This window comes from Mus caroli, chromosome 15, assembly GCF_900094665.2.
Source record: "Mus caroli chromosome 15, CAROLI_EIJ_v1.1, whole genome shotgun sequence".
NCBI lineage: Eukaryota > Metazoa > Chordata > Mammalia > Rodentia > Muridae > Mus > Mus caroli.
This window is the reverse complement of record NC_034584.1, coordinates 44,870,683-44,883,887: the sequence shown is the minus strand read 5'-3', so window position 1 is coordinate 44,883,887 and position 13,205 is coordinate 44,870,683. Positions and strand designations below refer to the sequence as shown.

The window sequence follows — 13,205 nt, the reverse complement described above, 5'->3', positions numbered from 1 at the left end:
GTATGTAGGAGTGGATACTGATGAAGATGCCTCTATTTGCCAGCTGGACAGCATGTGTGCTGGGCTAGGTTCCTGTCAGCTAAAGCTGTGTGGTGCCCTTTAATGATATGAAGGAGGACATTCTTAAATGGGTTGGACTTCGTTTTCACTTGTGAAAATCAGGGAGCAGAGGGCATGCAAACTGCGCTCAGTGGCTGGACTCAGTTTGCATAGAAATGAGCTACAAGCCCGAAAAACTTCTTCGGTTGATGAGCAGCCAGCACTGATGAATGTAAGGGAAGCCACTGGTGAGGCAGGTTTGCAGGGAGTAAAGGGCGCGGAGTAGGAGAGCTGTCTCTCATTAGAGGACACCTTAACCTGATACTCATGGAGCACATTTGTAAAGCGCCCCACTAAGGCTACTGCCATGTCAGCTAAGCGTCTCGTCTCCACCTGCAACCGAATCTGAGGCGGGACCACTTTGGGAAGTTACATATTGTCCAGACCACAAAGGGTAGCCAATGGCGTCAGGATTTAGATTCAGTCTGGCTCTGTAAATCTGTAAACTGTTCTGTCCTCTGCTGGTGGATGAGCACGATTCCAGGTGCAGGATCATATAGTAATAGCTATTTACTTATTGGAGGTAAGGCCTCACCATATATCCAAAGCCTTGGGTTTCCCATCCTTCTGCCTCAGCCTTAGGAATTCTGAAATTGTAGTTGTGCACCACAATGCCTGACTTTACACAGTGGATTTTTGAGTATTCAACTTTGTCATATTTGCACTGTTGCACTGTGATTCCTTAAGCCATAATTCCTTGTGAGGAGATAAACTGTCACCTTTATATATGTTTAAAAATGTTGACAGTAGTAATCTAGACATACCACAAATAAAATTTTTTTGGTAACGATAGCTGCAGTTCTAGTAAACACACACACACACACACACACACACACAGAGAGAGAGAGAGAGAGAGAGAGAGAGAGAGAGAGAGAGAGACTGACTCTGACTGACTCAGAAGCATAAGTAACTGCCTCTCCTGGCTCCATTACAGTAAAAAGGCTGTGCTCAGCAAACCCTGGTAAGAAGAAGTTGTTGAATGACATGGGGAGGTGGCACCGGCACCATCCTGTTAATCTTGCTTTGTGTTTCCTAATGTATTTGTACTCTTGGGGAACTACTGCTCTGAATGGGGTCTGCACAACCTTGTAGCTTGTGGATACTACAAAGACATCAAAATGCAAGCTTGGTATGGTTTAGACCTAAGCATTTCCTCAAATCAGTTATTACCTTTATGGCTCTATTCATTCATCCATCCATCCATTCATTCATTCATGTATCATTATTATTATTTTTAATTGTGCTTTTTTGTTTGTTTGTTGTTTTTTTCGGAAGAGTTATAAAGACGCAGTGTGGCTCCGGGGATAGTACGATCAGAACTAGACACAAGAGTAAAATATTGTACCTTTCCCCGTTTTTAAAGGCGAAGTGGAAAAATGGGAGCCTCGGATCCATAAGCCTCAGGGTCCATTTTCATTGCTGCACCAGGAGAAGCCGCCGCCGGGGCGGACCGGGAGGGGCTGGGGCTGCAGCGGCTCCGGGGTTGTAGAACCGGGTCAGGCCTGGGAGCCCGGGCGCTCGCGCGTGCAGGGCGGTGGGCGTGGAGCGCGGCGCTGGGGAGCTGGTGCGCAGCCTGCCAGGCCACCCGGTTCGGCGCTGGCCTCCCCGGCCGAGCCTTCTCCCAGTTTCCCTTGCCGCTTCCTCTCCTGCCGCCGCCCTCCGGAATGACGGGGCGCTCGGATTTCCTCCCGCCGGCCCCCAATATGGGTTTATCAACAGTGACTCATCTTAAAACCGTGTTCTTCACCTGCGATCGCTGTGCAAACCGCAGGAGTTGCCACGGTGGAGAAGCGAAGTCCTAGTTTTTCATCAGTTAAAGCAATCTATGATTAGCCTTTGATGAGCGGCCTTGCTTTCCCAGGCTTTCTCACGTGGAACTTTGGGGACACGGACATACAGAGTGGTAGTGAGCATTGTGTCTCAGGGTTCTCAGTCAGAAAGCTATGAATAAAATTGGCCCACAGTCATAGGCACCGAATCACCATATGCCTTATAATTAAGTAGCTTTATAAGCACATGAAACTTTAGTAGTGGCTGAGCCTTCTATACTTTTTGGTGTTCTGTGGCTTTATAGTCTTTTAAAGTCTGAATTTGAAGACAGTTGCCGAATTCCTGTTCAAGTTTACTCTTCTTTACATTATCAACCTTATTTTAAAGTTATTTCTTGTTAAGGAAATGCTTCTTGCACCTTTCCTTTTAATCTCGTTCTCTAGAACTCCATATTATTAAGAGTGTTTCGTGCAACAGCAGTTATTTTTAGTGTAACTGCCCTGAAGTTCTTCAGACAGGTATTTAGCAGAGATTGAAGGTTATTGATTCATATAATTTGTATCCAACTCCTTCCTTTGGCCTTGAAGATCTGTGAGTGCCTAACATTAGCCAAAGGAAATAATGGATATGTGCGCCAGCGTGTGAGGTGGCCAGTTTAGCTTGTAATGACCAGGGTGGTACACCAAGGCCTTCATTAATTTTAAAATTAAAAATAATAAAGAAAGCCAGGATAGTTAGGTCTTTCTTTACAGCATGCAACAGGTTCACTTTCAGGATCCAGCTCACTCTGAAGAGGTTTTTGCGCTGACAGACGTGAGTTGACAGATATCTCTGAAGGTTTAACTGTGTAATCTAGAGCAGCTTCGGAGTCCGTATATAGAACAAGTGGCTCCCAGCTCCTCATCTTGGCTCAGTCTCCAGGTACTCAGTTCATAAAGGCATACCAAAAAGCAGGGCAGACAAGATCAGTTCCCAAGGGATTATGTTATACAAAGCACACAGTGGTCCCTAAAGCATGCATGCTGACTTAGTATGGCAAATCTTTTTAAGGAATTCATTTAAGGGAGTGTAATAACCTTATGATAAAATGTCAACTGTATTGGTTACTAATCGGCAGTACCCTGACCTCAAACACCCTAACTAAGCAATCTGCCTTTTAACAGTGGGCACGAAGTCAACCCCAGGAGCACCCAGTCTAGTATACATGTAAGAAAGGACTTGAGCTTGCCATCCCAGGGAGGGGATCTGTTAAGAGAGCCAGGCTTAGTGTTAGGCATCTAGTCATCATTCCATTATTTCTGTGGTCATCTGTTGCTCACCACAATATTCTTAATCTTTTGTCTTGTTTTCCATTTTCTATAATTTGAGCACTTGACCTGTTTCAAGGCTTACTTGGTATCTAGGTATGTAGAGTGCAAATTAAAACTATGGAAGACTGAGCCACCCTGGTGCCTTTGGGAGGTTCCATGTCTAGAATAGGCTAATGCCCAGCCTTGCTTAGAATTCCGACAATGGTGGGTTAGGGTTTATTTCTGTGGTGTGGCTGTGTTGGAATAAAAGTCAGACTTGGAGTAAATCTTTAACTCCTTAAGTTTGTAATTTTCCCACCTGTGGACTTGACTAATAATACATAGGTTTTAGGGGAAGAACAATTTAGATAACTTATCTAAACAGGCCTGCTGAATGCTAAAGGGCTGTGTGAATATTTATTATGATAATAATAATTATAATGATCTGTTTCTAATCTTTTTAATTTCTGTATGTCATTAACTATGGAAATGCTCATTAGACTATTCAAAATGGTGCTTCTGAGACAGTGGTTCTCAAACTTCCCAGTGCTATGACCCTTTAACAAACTTCCTCAGGTCATATTGGCCCTTAACCATAAAACTATTTTGTTGCTACTTCATAACTATAATGCTCCTATGGTTATCAATCATAATATAAATGTATGATATCCAGAATATCTGTTATACAATCCCCAAAGAGGTTATGCCCTACAGGTTGAGAACCGCTGTTCTAAAGCCCTATTTTAATTTAGAATTTAGAACATTTATGGCATATACAGAGTGAAACAAATTCAGCCTTGTAGGAAAGCATGGCCTCATAATATTTCCAGAGAGTCCCATGGCATCATTTTCTCCAAGTATCACTCATGCCTTAGGTTTATTCATTTCAGTTTCAGTCTCTTTTCAAGGCTATCCTGAACTGTACAGAAGTTTGAAATAATAATTTGGGGGTGTTTTATGTTTTTGGATGATCTCTGAAATCATCCTGGTTTTCGTTAGGGTGGGGGTAGTTAGTTCTTCCGCTATTACACAAGTTCTTTAAAAGATCACATGACTTTCTGATAGCCAAGCTTTTCCTATCATGACTTACTTTCTGTGGTGATTGCATGACACTCCTTCCTCTTCTCCACAGTCTTACACAGTTCCTCTTCAGCATTAATCATTGTCTTACTAGGCAATAGGTGTGGTAGTACTGTCAGAATACAACCAGTGTGCTTCTGAAGGCTGGTGGCTTAGCTGTAATGTCTTGTGGTTCACCCAGGATATTTTAGAATTGACTTTCTTTTCCTAGGTGAAGTAAATGCGATGTGGTCATAGCATTTTGTTAATAAAAGGACTTGTTAATACTGAAGCCTCCAACGTTTCTTAAGGAAAACAATAAAGAGAAGTTATTTGATTTGGTAGTCATAGTAGCATGTACACAGTGGGGTGACTATGAAGTATTGTCTACTTAAAAACCAGTGTAAGCGTGAAAGCTATCTAGGCCTTAAAAAAAAAAAAAAAAGACTAGATGTACAGATACTTCTTAGTGGTAATACAAGAAATACCACTGATGTTTCCTGAGACTTTCTGGAGGAAGCTACAGCAACCCCGTGGAACTGTTATTTAATTTGGTAGCAGATATGTGCCTAGCCAAAAGTGCTAATTCTGAGTGTTTGCTGGCAGGTGCTGCTATTAAGACTGTGTGTGGACCATAAAGCGGACAGGTCCCTTATGTAGGGGCTTGGAAAAGGTGCTGATCAAATGGCCAGCCTTCTCTTTTCACTATATAAGTTTTAAGAATAAATTTCTAGAAACCATGTGAGAACTTGCAAAACACCACTTTCAAAGGGTCTGAAAACTGCTCTTTGGACTCTATTCCTTAGTTACATTTTTTTTCTTTCTCAGAAATGAATGAGCCGGGAAATTCCTCCATCTATTTTATTTTTATTTACTATACAGTGCTTGTGTGTATGGATGGTGTATATGGGTTTGATAATATCAATATCTGCGCATCGGACACAAGACCGACTCATACAGACTTTTTATTAGAGACAGTACCAGGAGCTTTTCATCTCTGCGCTGCAGTTGTTTTCCAATACTTATCTTCCATAACTGGAATTCATTTCTATATGCTGGTAATTTGATAAACTGTTTTGAAATGCATTTGTTGAGCTCAGTGTAATTCCATGTGCCTTTAATGAAAGGCATGTGACCCTCTAGATTAGAAGAAAGGTCTGTGGTTGGCTCACACAGAGGCCTTGCTGCTCCTTTTGGGCAATCTTTAACCTGGCACCCTCTAATGTGTTTGCTAAGATAGAGTTTTCCAAAATTGAAATAATGTCACATTTGAAAAGATGCCAAGAAACAATGTGGCACTTTCTCAATTTTGTGAAGCTAAAATTCCTAGTTATGAAAAAGAGTCCATGTCACAGATGAGTCGTTAGTAATGACTTCAGTGTAGCAGGAAAAGAGCAACTCCCATATGCTGATTCTAGTCTCATAATAACGAATGTTATAGAAAGATGGCAGAGTATTTAACAAGCTGTGAGTTAATGCGACAGTGTCGGTGGATCCAGTTCCAGAAGGATAATCACTTTACCATATTTCTTCAAAAATATTTGAAGTTATATTACAAAACAGAAAACTTGCTAGGAGTGAATGCAGGCTGTACTGCACTGTATCTCCCAACCCAGACAGTCAGACAGTCGAATGGAGTTTCTTTAAACAGTGCCATTGTTCAAGATGCTTGTGCGATTCCGCATGCCTAGATAAATTTGTGGTTCTCTTTGTCAGACTCAGTGGGCAAAGTTATAAATGTATAAATGCTAGGAATTTATATATTTATACATTTAAATTTGAGTTGCCAAAGTCCCTGGGAAGCTGGATGTGGTAGTGTCCACATCTGCACCCCTTGCACTTCCGCAAAATATGGGAGATGGAGACAAGAGAATCCTCAGAAGCTCATGGGCTAGCGAACTTGCTATTCACAGCCTTAGACAAGAGATCCTGTTCCAATAAAGTAGACGCTAAGGACCTACACAAGACATTGTCCTCTGAACTCCACACGACCCATGGCTTATATGTATACATCATATAAGCTTGTGCATGCACAAAGGTAAATATAAAAAAGAAGAGACATTTTTGACCAAAGCCACATTGCTTTTGTTTAGTATGTGTACATTTCATTGTGTCCATGAGCACCCCATATGTATGTTTCCTTAAGAAGAACCCATTATTCCAAAGTTGTTATTATTTTTTGAGAGACCCGTTACTTCAAGCTTGAAAGCAGTGTGTGTGTGTGTGTGTGTGTGTGTGTGTGTGTGTGTGTGTGTGTGCGAGAGAGAGAGAGAGAGAGAGAGAGAGAGAGACAAGCATTGTTGTCTTGCATGTGAAGGTGTCCCTTCATGATATTTGTAATACCACAGATATTCACATGCTAACACATTCCTCCTATTTGCCCATGCCGTTGGGCACTCTCTGAAGGGGCTTAGAAGAATTAACTTGTGATGGCCACAGAGGGCTGACCTCTGCTAAAAGTAACATAATTTGGGAATGATCTCGTTTGAAAATAAACTTCCCTTGTTGGTTAGCAATGGGAGATTTATGCATTGGTGTAAAGTATAAAAGTTTAGATGGACCTCTGGTTCCTCGGTATGAAGTCTGCTATGGTTCCACCTGTATAGATCTTGACTGGAAGAGGCCTCCAGTCCATACGGTAAGTGCTGAGTTTCATGGACCACAACTTCTTAGGAGAATCATCACTGAGATTTTTGATCACGTTCTAAGTGAGCTCCCAAGGGAACTGGTCAGATGTGAGCTCATTTTGGAAGGTCCACATTTACCTTTCAGTTTACTCTAGGGCACTACAAAATGTCGCCAGTGTAAGAAACATAAGTCTGAATGGACCCTGCTTAGTCAGAGCTACAATGTCCCATTAGAGTTCTACAGAAGACTCCCGCAGGTATAAGTTAAGCACTTGATTCATGCTGTGGCTGTGGTTTCAACAAGTTTTTATTAATTCCAGTAATTTTGATAAGTTCCACCAACAAATGTTTATTACATGGCTTTTCATTGGCCCGTAGGTTGTGAGAATACAATTGGAATGGCAATAGAATGACATCATTCAGGTAGGAATTCATAATAATGATACAAAAAATAGTGACAGTCATATTTCTGATTTAACTAAATATTTTGAATACATGCAAAATCTCAATGATTTGGTATCATTAATTGCTCAAACACCTGTATCAGAAATTTGAAGCTTTGTTAAGAGCCCAGAACATCTCATGTAGGTTTTTCTCCTCTTATTTCACTTGTGATTAGAATTGAATTCCTTTTGGAATCTACATATTCCCTTCACATTTTACCTTTCCCTCTTCAGTATGTATGCCATGACATTGTAGTTTATTATTTTTACTATTATTTACTATTATTGTGTTTTTAGAAACTCTTAGGTGGGTTTGTGTTTCCAGGGTGTCAACCCTACTGAAATGCAAACTTCTACCTTAGTTGCCTTTAGAACCACAGCCATTTTTTGATGGTTGCCAAGGCAACCATTTGTTTTAAAAGCTGACCCTTCCTTGGGATGTGTTTATAGTGGGCAGTTCCCCTGTTTTTCACATCTGTATCTCAGGGCACCCTCATTGTCCTCTCCCAGAACTCTGTATAATTCCACATGAAGATAACATTTCCTCCACGTGTCTCTAATACGACCCTCCACATTAAGTTGTTTTCTTGCGGTTGAAGAAATAGATCTAATAATAATAATAGCAAACAGTTAGTGTCCAGTGTTTACATTCCGAGAGATGTATTGTTTGTGTTGCTCCTTTTTCTCCTGTCATGTCTTGTGCTGAACTGTTGCTTAGGTGTTTACTGTGAGCATGGCTGCTCTGATAAAGCTAGCCAGCTCTCTTAGAAAGACACACCTTTGTCTTAGAATTTCAGTGTATTATGGATGGTTTAAATGTATAGTTTCTGCGTAAATTTGAGGTGTAAAGTGTTTTTCCCATGAGTACAGTGTAGATAAGATACTTGATGCTGCTCTTTCAGTCCTCTCCCTCCTCCTCTCTATTATCCCTCCTCCTCTCTCCTTACCTCTATGTCATTTTTTCTTTTCTTTTTGAACCTTGATACCACTTAGCTCATGACATGAAACAACAACAGCAACAACAACAACAACAAAAGATTCCCTGAAAATTAAATGTGTTATGTTGTTCTTCAGGAAAAGAATATTAAACTTTAGAAAGAGATCAATTCAAAACAGTCACATACAAACATATATTTATAAATTGTTATCTTTCACTTCAAATGTTTGCCATGATAATTATGTAGGCATTGTATTAGCAACCAAGGAAATAAATACTCTATATGGCATGCTCACATAACAATTTGTGAATACTAATGATAATGGGAGTATATGTGATAGATTGTCAGGGAAATAGGATTTTTCTACAGATATTGTTTTCATTCTTTGTTTCATGGAGGTTTTTTTGGTTTGTTTGTTTTGTTTTTGTTTTTCAAGACAGGGTTTCTGTATAGCCCTGGCTATCCCGGAACTCACTTTGTAGACCAGGCTGGCCTCGAACTCAGAAATCCACCTGCCTCTGCCTCGCAAGTGCTGGGATTAAAGGCGTGCACCACCACCAACCGGCTTTTGTTTTGTTTGTTTCATGGAGTTTTATTCCAACTCACCACAAGTTCTCAGTTCTTTAAAAAGCATATTGATCTATTTTGAATGTTGGCTTTTTCACCTTCTCTCTCTGAATCCCCAAGTCCCATCTTTGCCTTGGACAACTACTGCTGTCTCACTGACAGGCACTTTTATCTTAGGAAGTCCTTCTTGGTCAAGCAAACATGGATCTGGTACCCTAGTTCCTGGTTTTCTTCTCTTTCTAGCCTTATAAGCTCAGTGAGAGATTTTTGATGTCTTTCTACATCTTGCTCAACACACGTGACACATGATTGGCCCTTAAAAAGCCATATTATCTGAATACATGTAGTGTATTAATTTGGCAGTGCTCTCGATCCTCAGTTATCAAAGCATCTGATCAGTTTTGGAGTATTTACACATAGGAGTGAAAACTAAGTAGAGACCATACCAAGGGATACTTTTGACCTTGGGTTCTTAAAAAAAAATATCCAGATATTACAGTTGAATCATTTGCATTTATTAGCAAATGTTCACAATCTTGGACCTTTTTGACATGTTGAACTATTTTAGTATTTAGTTACTTAGGCAAAGATTAAAACAGTATTCCCTCAAGTAGCGCCTCTCGTCGTAGAAGACATTCCCAGGTAGCACTTGTTTCAACTTGTCAGCACCTTCTAACATATTTGTTGTTTCCTTCCATTTGTGCAAGGCTATGGGGGTTTGCCTGTCTGGTTCAGCTATTCTTTCAGCTCATGTGGTCCATAAGGATGGGATGAGATTGTTTAGCCGACTCTATCTTTGACTATTTCTTTTTTCCTTAAGGAATCTTGTGAGTGCAAAATTATGTTTGAAAAGTTGAAGTAAATTCTCCATGAAAAATCTGGTTGCATTGTATATTATATAGTACTCACGACACGAAGTAGTTTTAAGAATACTTTCAAGTATGCTTTTTTTTTTTTTTTTTTGGTCAGATACTACTGTACTTCAAAACCATTTAATTGAAAATAGAAGCCAAAGTCTGTAGAAAATATTAACTAAGTGGGAGCTTGAAACTAATAGAATTTTACCTATTAACTTTTTTTTTTCCCATGCAAAATGAACAGCCACTCTGCACCATTTAGTAGAGGGAAGAAATACCTTGACTTTCCTGTTTTGCACAAATGTGTGGAAAGTCCATTAGGGAAGGTTAGCATCTGACACATTTCTTCTCAACAACAGTCTTTACTCAGTCTCATAAGGAATCACATAATTTAGATGGTGAATTCACAGAGGAAACCCCACAAGACTTGGATTGGCTGTTTGTCACAGATCAGGCCAGGCTTCTAAGCGAAACAGTGGCAATAACCTCTCTTCAGTTGAGTTTTCTCATCTGTAAAGCGAGATTAATGGATAACTTGTACAGTTTTGCTGAGGGGTAAGTGGGAAAATCCTGCGAGCAAATGAATAAATAATTAGGAAATAGTACGTGTTTAATAAATGGTTCTCATCCACTTTAACTTAACTTGCCTCTGCGATATAATTGTACATATAATTGCGTATTTGTATAATTGCACGTTATACCATCATGATTTACATTTAATAACTACAGACCTGTCTTCCCTTGACTCCTTCTAGCATCCTTGTTAACAGTCCTGGATGAAAAGTTTTCTCTCTTCTCCCTGTTTCAGGTTCTCTGATTATCTTTCCTTCTGATGTTCTTCTGTTGTTCTCTGGTCTTATTTTGAGTTACCCATTTTCCTCAACCCCCCCCCCCTTTTTTTTTTTAATTGAAATTTCTCAGTTTGTTCCTTCCCTCAGCCCCTTGCCTGCATTGGTACACAGGCGCTCCTTGTCTGCGCATGCGGATGAGGCACTAATGGTAACTCTATTCACTGAGGTCTTGTAGGTGGAGCATCAGATGATAGCCGCTGTAAGATTTCATCTCAGCATATCTATCCATGCTTTCTGCAGAGCAATTGATGTTTTTTTTTTTTTTTTTTTTTCTGGCAGGAAAATAACATGAGTACTAATCACATCACCAAAAAGCACAAGTATGCTAAGAATTGTGACACAGTGCATCCACCTGTGTAACTGCCTTTCCTGTCAAGAAACAAAGTCTCTGCCGCTTAAGCTCCCGTGCCCCATCTTGATCCCGATTTCTTCCCCTAAAAATCAATGCCTCTCTTGACCACTATCAGTGTCAAGAGAGGCTTTGCTTGATGTTGAACCCTACCACTAGTAGCGCACAGCGTTTATGTGTATTGCACGCTTTTACTGGTTCTGAGCAGCTTGTGTTTGTAATTCACTGTATGTAGTTTCTTCATACATTTTTTTCAATATAACATCATATAATAGAATCACGTACTTCACTGTGTTTTCTTATATTATTCATTGTATGGCTGTGTGTGCCTGCGTATGGTATGTGTTTGTGTGTCTTTGAAACTAAACATGGTTTTGTGTCTTTCCAGATGTTCTAAGTTTCTAGGAGTCTGATCTAAACATTTGATGTTTTCCTGTATTATTTTATGCTGCACGAATTGTATTTTTTAAGTTCTCTTTTGACATATATTTACTTTGTGTGTGTGTGTGTGTGTTCTTGTTTGGATCTCTGAGGGCATATGTGTGTTTAAATATATGTACAGGTCTGTGCACTTGCAGATGGGAGACAAAGCTAGCCATCAGATGTATTCCTCAATTCCTACACACTCTATTGATAAGCAAGTGTCTCCAGCTGAATCGGGAACTCACTGATTTGGCTACTGAACATCAGGATATTGTTTCCCAGACATCTCTTGAGTGCTGGAGTGCAGGCGGGTTGCCTTGACTGCCAGTTTTCATGTCTGTGCTGGGGATTCAAACTCGGTTCCTCAAACTTGCATGCTAGACACTTCATCAACACTGGGCAGGCTTCTCAGCTTGTGACTCACAATTTTGAAAAGGAAGTTAAGGTCTATGTATTTCTCACTACTTGTGCATGTATTGCCTTGTGCATGTGGACCTTGGGTCATGATAGTTCGTTCTTTATCCAATACAAATAAAGACAAAGTACTTTGAATCTGTATGTCTTGATTAGAATGTATTATATTGATGAGACAACTTTAGAACTATCTTTATTCTTTAGGTTTCATTTAAGACTTGGGGCTTCCTTTAAAAAATAGATTATATGCAGAAATATTTAAGTGTTTTAATGGCTACCCATCTAGTAACAATATATCTGCGTATGCACCTAACCTAAAGTTTGTCTCTGTGAGGGACATATACTAGAAGTAACAGGGAGATTTAAAAACACCTCAAATGTTTTTTTTTCCTATCTCTCCAGTCATCACTGTCATAATTACTGGACATTGACAGTTGTGGAAGCATGTCCCAGTTTTAGATGTGTCCAACCTGCAGGAGGGTGGAAGACAATGGGTGACATGTAAATACTTATAAATATAAGAGTATATATCAATAATCTGAGTAATATATTGCACATATGAATGGAGATATGCTGATATTTTTAATTAGTGGTAATGTTAATATTGATATTTTCTGCTCTAGGAAAAGTCTAGCAGAGAACCATAATTGCATCACCATTTAAAGTATGGAAAGTGCTGTTGCAGGCCATCTGTATGAAATGCCATGCGAACAAGTGCAGAGAAACAGTTTCTTTTGTGACTACACTAGAAGACTTGGTAGAAGTCCACTCATCTCCTGAACTTTAATAGTCTGGATCCCTTAGTGCTGGTTGCTTTGAGGCAATTCCAAAGGCTGGAATAACTTAGTGGCCTCTGTGCATTCATTGCCCTGAGATATGGAGCCAAGAAAATATGCTTGATAGCTGCCTTTTTAGAATGCTTCTAATGTAAATACCTGAAAGGGACAATGCTTTTATATCTGCATGTACAAATATGCCTACAAGTAAGTGTTGCTCAAGAAAAAAATATCAAGGTTTATGAAAAAATAGTTTTAAACTAGTACTTTAATAAAGGTTTAGTGCACTAATAGCAGGTATTCCCCGTCCTCAGCCTATGCCTAAGGAAGGACTTAAAACTGTATTGCTTCATCTGTAAAATGCAACTACAATTATTATTTTACCCAAGACAACCAATCAAAATTAAAATCAGGTGAGATGACGTACTTTTTTGTTCCAGTTCCTGGCTCAGTGTAGCGATAGAGTGACACACTTAGTCACTAATCACACAGTTTTTTTCTCAGTTTCTATGGGCACTCAGGATCAGGGGCCTGAAGGGAGTCTAGTTATGAATTTTGTTCTCTTTCCTCAGTTAGATTTTGGAGAAAGAAAGTGTGAAACACCTGAATCTAGAATTATGTAAGTGTTTTTCCCCTTCTGGTGTTATGACAGCTGTCCACATATAGATGGATTGAGAAAAGAAATGATTAATTAGGGTATAGGTGGAGAAAGTCTTTGCTAACTGTGCATGTGTGTGTGCCTG

At 39.8% G+C, this 13,205-nt stretch overlaps 1 protein-coding gene across 13 annotated transcripts in view; it reads left to right on the top strand.

Annotated features, from left to right (window-relative positions):
* Nucleotides 1–13,205, top strand: part of Trps1 (transcriptional repressor GATA binding 1) — a 238,163-nt gene that overhangs the window by 19,345 nt on the left and 205,613 nt on the right. The window contains exon 1 of one of the 13 annotated variants that reach the window (XM_029469679.1): nucleotides 570–622. The exons of 8 other annotated variants lie outside the window; for them this stretch is intronic. The gene's annotated coding sequence lies outside the window, so the exon portion shown is untranslated. Of the gene's footprint in view, nucleotides 1–569; nucleotides 623–7,244; nucleotides 7,268–13,205 lie in introns of those variants that run through there. 4 more of the 13 variants (XM_029469680.1, XM_029469687.1, XM_029469688.1 and 1 more) reach the window with 4 other exon arrangements.